The sequence below is a fragment of the Pezoporus occidentalis genome, unplaced genomic scaffold (genome assembly GCF_034315485.1).
Source record: "Pezoporus occidentalis ecotype Australia unplaced genomic scaffold, CSIRO_AGI_Poc_V1 ctg1843, whole genome shotgun sequence".
Classification (NCBI taxonomy): Eukaryota; Metazoa; Chordata; class Aves; order Psittaciformes; family Psittacidae; genus Pezoporus; species Pezoporus occidentalis.
In genome coordinates, this window is record NW_026913687.1 from 10,686 (window position 1) to 19,454 (window position 8,769).

The 8,769-nt window shown below is 62.0% G+C and overlaps 1 long non-coding RNA gene across 1 annotated transcript; it reads right to left on the reverse strand.

Moving 5' to 3' along the window:
• Positions 1-385: 385 nt before the first annotated feature.
• LOC134162252 (uncharacterized) lies at positions 386-5,473 on the reverse strand. The gene is made up of 2 exons (XR_009964268.1): positions 5,380-5,473; positions 386-480 (listed from the first exon to the last, which is right to left on the reverse strand). It is a non-coding gene; the product is annotated as an uncharacterized LOC134162252 (long non-coding RNA).
• Positions 5,474-8,769: the final 3,296 nt, after the last annotated feature.

Here is an 8,769-nt window from a genome sequence, read left to right on the forward strand (position 1 = left end):
GTATATGGGATGCAGAATATGGGATATGGGGTACATGGGATATGGAATATGGGATATGAGGTATATGGGATATGGAACATGGGATATGAGGTATATGGGATGCAGAATATGGGATATGAGGTATATGGGATATGGAATATGGGATATGAGGTATATGGGATGCAGAATATGGGATTTGGGGTACATGGGATATGGAATATGGGATATATGGGATATGAGGAACACGGGATATGGGCTATATAGAACATAGAGGGTGCCGTATAAGGTCTATGGGCTATGGGATATATGGGGTGGGGGTTATGGGGACACAGCACACGGGGATACGGGGATGCAATGGGAACACCGGGGGGCCATGGGGGGGGGGTACCTGTGGGGTGATGGTTGGGGCCGTAGCCCTGCAGCGGGTGGGGGGCTCCGTACGGCTGCCGGGGGAGCAGCTCCGGCTCCGCGTGCGGCGCCCGGGACCCCCCGTACACGAGGCTGGGGGGGGGGGAATAGGGGCAGGGTCAGAGCTGGGGGGCACCCATTGACATGGGACACCCCCATTCATAGCTATGGGACCACCCATACAGAGCAATGGGAATCCCCATTCATAGCTATGGGACCACCCATACAGAGCAATGGGAATCCCCCATTCATAGCTATGGGACCACCCATACAGAGCAATGGGAACCCCCATTCATAGCTATGGGACCCCCCCATCCATACCAATGGGACCCCCCATTCATAGCTATGGGACCCCCCATACGCAGCAATGGGACCCCCCCATTCATAGCAATGGGACCCCCCCCATCCATGCCATGGGACCCCCCATTCATAGCTATGGGACCCCCCATACAGAGCAATGGGAACCCCCATTCATAGCAATGGGACCCCCCCATCCATACCAATGGGACCCCCCATTCATAGTAATGGGACCCCCCCATTCATAGCAATGGGACCCCCCCCATCCATTGCCATGGGACCCCCCCATCCATACCAATGGGACCCCCCATTCATAGTAATGGGACCCCCCCATTCATAGCAATGGGAACCCCCATATACAGCAATGGGACCCCCCCATATGCAGCAATGGGAACCCCCATTCATAGCAATGTGACCCCCCATTCATATCAATGGGATCCCCCCATCCATAACAATGGGACCCCCCCATTCATAGCAATGGGAACCCCCATTCATAGTAATGGGATCCCCCCATTCATAGCAATGTGACCCCCCCCCATTCATAGCAATGGGACCCCCCATTCATAGCAATGGGACCCCCCCATTCATAGCAATGGGACCCCCCCATTCATAGCAATGGGAACCCCCCATTCATAGCAATGGGAACCCCCATCCATAACAATGGGACCCCCCATTCATAGCAATGGGACCCCCCCATTCATAACAATGGGACCCCCTCATTCATACCAATGGGATCCCCCCCCATTCATAGCAATGGGACCCCCCCATCCATAGCAATGGGATCCCCCCCCATTCATACCAATGGGACCCCCCCATTCATACCAATGGGACCCCCCATTCATAGCAATGGGAACCCCCATTCATAGCAATGTGACCCCCCCCCTTCATACCAATGGGACCCCCCCATTCATAGCAATGGGGCCAACCCATTCATACCAATGGGACTCCCCATTCATAGCAATGGACCCCCCCCATCCATAACAATGGGACCCCCCCATCCATAGCAATGGGACCCCCCCATTCATAACAATGGGAACCCCCCATTCATAGCAATGGGAACCCCCATTCATAGCAATGGGACCCCCCCATTCATAGCAATGGGAACCCCCATTCATAGCAATGGGACCCCCCCATTCATAGCAATGGGACCCCCCCATCCATTGCACCCAATCCCTAATGGCATCCAACCCTCAGCACCCATTGCAATGGGAACTGAGCACCCTTCTGCACCCATTGCAATGCTACACCAGCACCCAACTCTCTGCACCCATTACAATGGGACCCAGGCACCCACTGACTGCATTGGGACCCCAGCACCCCTCTGCACCCATTGCAATAGGACCCCAGCACCCCAATGGCACCCAACCCTTGCTGCAATGCGCTCCCTGCACCCCAGCACCCGGTACATGGAGCAGCCAGCACCGCAGCACCCAGCACCCCAGAGACCAGCACCGAGTGCAACCGGTCCCCAGCACCCAATGGAACCAGCACCGCAGCACCCAGCACCCCATAGACCAGCACCCAGTGCAACCCGTCCCCAGCACCCAATGGAACCAGCACCGCAGCACCCAGCACCCCATAGACCAGCACCCAGTGCAACCGGTCCCCAGCACCCAATGGAACCAGCACCACAGCACCCAGCACCCCATAGACCAGCACCCAGTGCAACCGGTCCCCAGCACCCAATGGAACCAGCACCACAGCACCCAGCACCCCATAGACCAGCACCCAGTGCAACCGGTACCCAGCACCCAATGGAACCAGCACCACAGCACCCAGCACCCCATAGACCAGCATCCAGTGCAACTGGTCCCCAGCACCCAATGGAACCAGCACCCAGCACCCAATGGAACCAGCACCACAGCACCCAGCACCCCATAGACCAGCACCCAGTGCAACCCGTCCCCAGCACCCAATGGAACCAGCACCACAGCACCCAGCACCCCATAGACCAGCACCCAGTGCAACCGGTCTCCAGCACCCAATGGAACCAGCACCACAGCACCCTGCTACCCATAGACCAGCATCCAGTGCAACTGGTCCCCAGCACCCAATGGAACCAGCACCCAGCACCCCACTACCCAGCACCAGCACCCAGTGCAACCGGTCCCCAGCACCAAATGGAACCAGCACCACAGCACCCCATAGACCAGCACCCAGTGCAACTGGTCCCCAGCACCCAATGGAACCAGCACCACAGCACCCAGCACCCCATAGACCAGCATCCAGTGCAACTGGTCCCCAGCACCCAATGGAACCAACACCGCAGCACCCAGCACCCCACAGACCAGCACCCAATGGAACCAGAACCCAGCACCCCGCTACCCAGCACCAGCACCCAGTGCAACTGGTCCCCAGCACCCAATGTAACCGGTACCCAGCACCCAGCACCCAATGCAACTGGTCCCCAGCACCCAATGTAACCGGTACCCAGCACACAATGTAACTGGTCCCCCGCACCCAATGCAACCAGTACCCAGCACCCAATGCAATGGGTATCCAGCACCCAATGCAAATCCAGCACCCAATGCAAATCCAGCACCCAATGCAACCAGTCCCCAGCACCCAATGCAATGGGTATCCAGCACCCAATGCAACCGGTACCTAGCACTCAGCACCCATTGGAACCAGCACCCAGCACCCAATGTAACCGGTCCCCAGCACCCAATGCAAAGGATACCCAGCACCCATTGCAACTGGATCCTGGTACCCAGCACCAACACCCATTGCAACCAGCACACAATGTAACCAGCACCCAGCACCCAATGCAACCGGTCCCCAGCACCCATGTCCTCAGCACCCAATGCAACGGGTACCCAGCACCCATTGCAACGGGATCCCAGTCCCCAGCACCCAATGTAACTGGTCCCCAGCACCCAATACAACCGGTCCCCAGCACCCATGTCCCCAGAACCCATTGCACCCAACACCCAATGTAACTGGTCCCCAGCACCCATTGCAACTGGTCCCCAGCATCTAACGCAATTGGATCCTGGTACCCAGCACCAGCACCCAATGTAACCTGCACCCAGCACCCAATGTTACCAGCACCCAGCACCCAAAGTAAACTGCACCCAACACACATTGCAACCGGTTCCCAGCACCGAGCACCCAATGCAACCGGTACAGAGCACCCAATGCAACCTGCACCCAGCACCCAATGTAACCAGTTCCCAGCACCCAGCACCCAATGTTACCAGCACCCAATGGAACCTGCACCCAACACCCAATGTTACCAGCACCCAGCACCCAATGTAACCTGCACCCAGCACCCAATGTAACCTGCACCCAGCACCCTATGTTACCAGCACCCAGCACCTAACGTAACCTGCACCCAGCACCCAATGTAACCTGCACCCAGCACCCAATGCAACCTGCACCCAGCACCCAATGTAACTGGTCCCCAGCACCCAATGCAACCTGCACCCATCACCCATCACCCATTGCACCCAGCACCCACTGCACCCTGCACCCAGCACCCTGCACCCAGCACCCAGCACCCAATGTAACCTGCACCGAGCACCCATTGCACCCAATGTAACCTGCACCCATCACCCAGCACCCACTGCACCCAGCACCCAGCACCCATTGCACCCTGCACCCAGCACCCACTGCACCCATCACCCAGCACCCAATGTAACCGGTCCCCAGCACCCAATGTAACCTGCACCCAGCACCCAATATTACCAGCACCCATTGCACCCAGCACCCAATGTAACCAGCACCGAGCACCCATTGCACCCATCACCCAGCACCCAATGTAACCTGCACCCATTGCACCCAGCACCCATTGCACCCAGCACCCAATGTAACCAGCACCCAGCACCCAATGTAACTGGTCCCCAGCACCCAATGTAACCAGCACCCATTGCACCCAGCACCCACTGCACCCATCACCCAGCACCCAATGTAACCTGCACCCAGCACCCAATGTAACCTGCACCCAGCACCCAGTATTACCAGCACCCAGTGCACCCAGCACCCAATGTAACCAGCACCCATTGCACCCAATGTAACCAGCACCCAATGTAACCAGCACCCAATGTAACCAGCACCCATTGCACCCAGCACCCTGCATCCAGCACCCAATGTAACCGGTCCCCAGCACCCAATGTAACCAGCACCCATTGCACCCAATGTAACTGGTCCCCAGCACCCAATGTAACCAGCACCCATTGCACCCAGCACCCAATGTAACCAGCACCCATTGCACCCAGCACCCAATGTAACCGGTCCCCAGCACCCAGCACCCAATGTAACCTGCACCCATTGCACCCAGCACCCAATGTAACCAGCACCCATTGCACCCAATGTAACCAGCACCCATTGCACCCAGCACCCAATGTAACCAGCACCCAATGTAACTGGTCCCCAGCACCCATTGCACCCAGCACCCAATGTAACCAGCACTCAATGTAACCACCACCCAATGTAACCAGCACCCACTGCACCCAATGTAACCAGCACCCAATGTAACCAGCACCCAATGTAACCGGTCCCCAGCACCCAATGTAACCAGCACCCATTACACCCAATGTAACCTGCACCCATTGCACCCAATGTAACCGGTCCCCAGCACCCAATGTAACCAGCACCCAATGTAACCGGTCCCCAGCACCCAATGTGACCAGCACCCATTGCACCCATTGCACCCAGCACCCATTGCACCCGCTCGCGCCCCCCCTCCCCCCTCACCTGGCCTTGGCCGAGCGCTCGTAGCTCCACCCGGGCCCAGCCCCCAAGGGGTCCCCGAACCCGGCCGCGGGGTAGTTCCGGTCCATGGGGGCGGGGGTGGGGGGAGGGTGGGTGGGTGGGGGGGGGAGGGGGGGTGGGGGGGGGGGGTCGTCGGTACCGGTTGGAACCGGAAAGGGGGAGGGGAGGGGGGAAGGCGGCGGCGGGAGCGGCCGCGAAGGGGGAGGGGAGGGGGGGGGAAAGGAAGCGCTCACGGGGCCGCCATGTTGGAGGGGGCCGCGCGCGCCGCTTCCGCCCACAATGCACCGCGAGAGCGGGACGGGGAGGAGCCAATGGGGAGGGAGAGGAGGGGGGAAAGGGGAGGAGCCAATGAGAAGGGAGAGGAGGGGAAAGGGGAGGAGCCGGGAGATCGAGAAGTGGAGAGGAGGGGAAAGGGAGGAGAGGAGGGGAAAGGGAGGAGCCAATGGGGAGGGAGAGGAGGGGAAAGGGAGGAGCCAATGGGGAGGGAGAGGAGGGGGGAAAGGGGAGGAGCCGGGAGAGCGGGAGTGGGAGGAGCCAATGAGGAGGGAGAGGAGGGAAAGGGAAGGGGAGGAGCCAATGAGGAGGGAGAGGAGGGAGCTGGTGGGAGGAGCGAGGAGAACGGGAGTGGGAGGAGCCAAGGAGGAGGGAGAGGAGGGAAAGGGAGGAGCCAATGAGGACGAGGGAGGGAGGAGGTAGGCGGGGCCGGGCGGTGGCGGGAGAGCGGGAGTGGGAGGAGCCAATGAGGAGGGAGGGAGGCAGGGGGTGGGCGGGGCCGGGCGGTGGCGGGAGAGCGGGAGTGGGAGGAGCCAATGAGGAGGGAAAGTGAAGGGGAGGAGCCAATGAGGAGGAGGGAAGGGAGGGGGTGGGCGGAGCCGGGAGAGCGGGAGTGGGAGGAGCCAATGAGGGAGAGGAGAGGAAGGGGAATGGGAATAGCCAATGAGGGGGAAGGGGGTGGGGGGGGGAAGATGAGGAGCCAATGAGGAGGAGGGAGAGAGAAGGGGCGGGGCCAGGAGGTGGCGGGAATGCGGGAGTGGGAGGAGCCAATGAGGAGGAGGGAGGGGGGAAGTGGGCGGGGCCAGGAGGGGTTGGGAGCGCGGGAGTGGGAGGAGCCAAGGAGGAGGAAAGGGGGGGGGAAGGGAGGAGCCAATGAGGGGGGGTGGGCGGGGCCAGGCTGGGGCGGGGGATTGGGATGAGCCAATGAGGAGGAGGAGGGGGGTGGGCGGAGCCAGGCGGTGGCGGGAGCTCGGGATTGGGAGGAGCCAATGACGATGAAGGAAGGGGGGAAAGGGGAGGAGCCAATGGGGGTTGGGCGGGGCCAAGGCAGTGGCGGGAGCGCGGGGAGTGGGAGGAGCCAAGGCGGGGGGGCGTGGCCAAGGGAGGGGGGAAAAGGGGCGGGGCCAAACAAGGCGGTGGGCGGGGAGCACCCGGACCTTTATCGCTGCTGCACCCGGCACCGCCTCAAGGCGACTTCCGGTTGGGGCGGGGCTGGGAGGAGGAGGAAAAGGGGGGGCGGTCTCTTTTCAGCGTTGCACTTCCGGTAAAGAACCCGGTTCCGGTCGCGGTACTTGGGTTTCCGGTGCGGCGGGGGACGGAGGTGCCGGGCCCGGGGACAACCGAACCCGTTCGGGACCTTCCGGAGCCCTTCGGGACCTTTCGGTACCGGTCGAGTCCTCCTCGGTACCCTCCGAACCCTTCCGAACCCCTTCGGGACCTTCCGGACCCCTTCGGTACCGTTCGGGGCCCATCGGGACCTTCCGAACCCCTTCGGGGACCTTCCGGTACCGTTCGGGACCTTTCGAACCCTCTCGGACCCCTTCGGGACCTTCCGAACCCCTTCGGGACCCCCCCCCCGACCCCCTTTCGGGACCTTCCGAACCCCTTCGGGACCCTTCAGAACCGGTCGGGACCCTTCGGGACCTTCCGAACCCCTTCGGGACCCCCCCCGACCCCCTTTCGGGACCTTCCGAAACCCTTCGGGACCTTCCGGACCCATTCGGGACCCTTCGGTACCAGTCGGGGCCTTTCGGGACCTTCCGAACCCCTTCGGGACCGGTCGGGACCTCCTCGGGACCCTCCGAACCCTCTCGGGACCCTTCGGGACCTTACGGACCCCTTCGGGACCCCCCTATCCCCATTCGGGACCTTCCGGACCCATTCGGAACACCCCGAATCTCTTTCGGGACCCTTTTGGGACCCATCGGGACCCCTCAGAACCCTTCGATCCCATTCGGGACCCTCCGAACCCATTCGGGCCTCCTCGGCACCCTCCGAACTTTCTCGGGACCCTTCGGAACCCCTCGGGAGCGTTCGGAACCATTCGGGACCCTCCGAACCCGTTCGGGACCTTCTGAGCCCGTTTGGGGCACCCCGAACCCCCCTTTCGGAACCCTCCGAACCCATTCGGGACCCCCGTTTCGGAACCCCCCGAACCCCCGTTTCGGACCCCCCGAACCCCCCTTTTCGGTCCCCCCTTTCGGGACCCTCTGAATCCATTCGGAACCCCCCGAACCCCTTCGGGAGCCCCTGAACCCCCCTTTTCGGACCCCCCATTCGGGACCCCCCGACCCCCTCATTCGGGACCCTCCGAACCCATTCGGGACCCCCTGAACCCCCCTTTCGGACCCCCCCGACCCCCCCATTCGGGACCCTCTGAACCCATTCGGAACCCCCCGACCCCCCCATTCGGGACCCTCCGAACCCATTCGGGACCCCCCGACCCCCCCATTCGGGACCCTCCGAACCCATTCGGGACCCCCTGAACCCCCCTTTCGGACCCCCCCGACCCCCCCATTCGGGACCCTCCGAACCCATTCGGGACCCCCTGAACCCCCCTTTTCGGACCCCCCCGACCCCCCCATTCGGGACCCTCTGAACCCATTCGGGACCCCCTGAACCCCCCTTTTCGGACCCTTCACTCGGGACCCCCCGAACCTATTCGGGACCCCCTGAACCCCCCTTTTCGGACCCCTCACTCGGGACCCCCCGAACCCATTCGGGACCCCCCGACCCCCCCATTCGGAACCCCTCGGGAGCGTTCGGGACCCCTCGGGCCCCTCCGACCGCTTTGGGGCTCCCCCTGCAGGTCCCTTCGGGCGCACTCGGGTCCCTTCGGGCGCACTCGGGTCCCTTCGGGCGCACTCGGGTCCCTTCGGAAGCACTCGGGTCCCTTCGGGCGCACTCGGGTCCGTTCGGCGCCCCCCCGAGGCCGCTATGACGCGGCACGGCAAGAACTGCACGGCCGGGGCCGTTTACACCTACCATGAGAAGAAGAAGGACACGGGTGAGGTGTGGGGGGATATGGGGTGATATAGGGGGGATATGGGGGGTATAGGGGGTGATATATGGGATATAGGGGGGATATGGGAGGATATG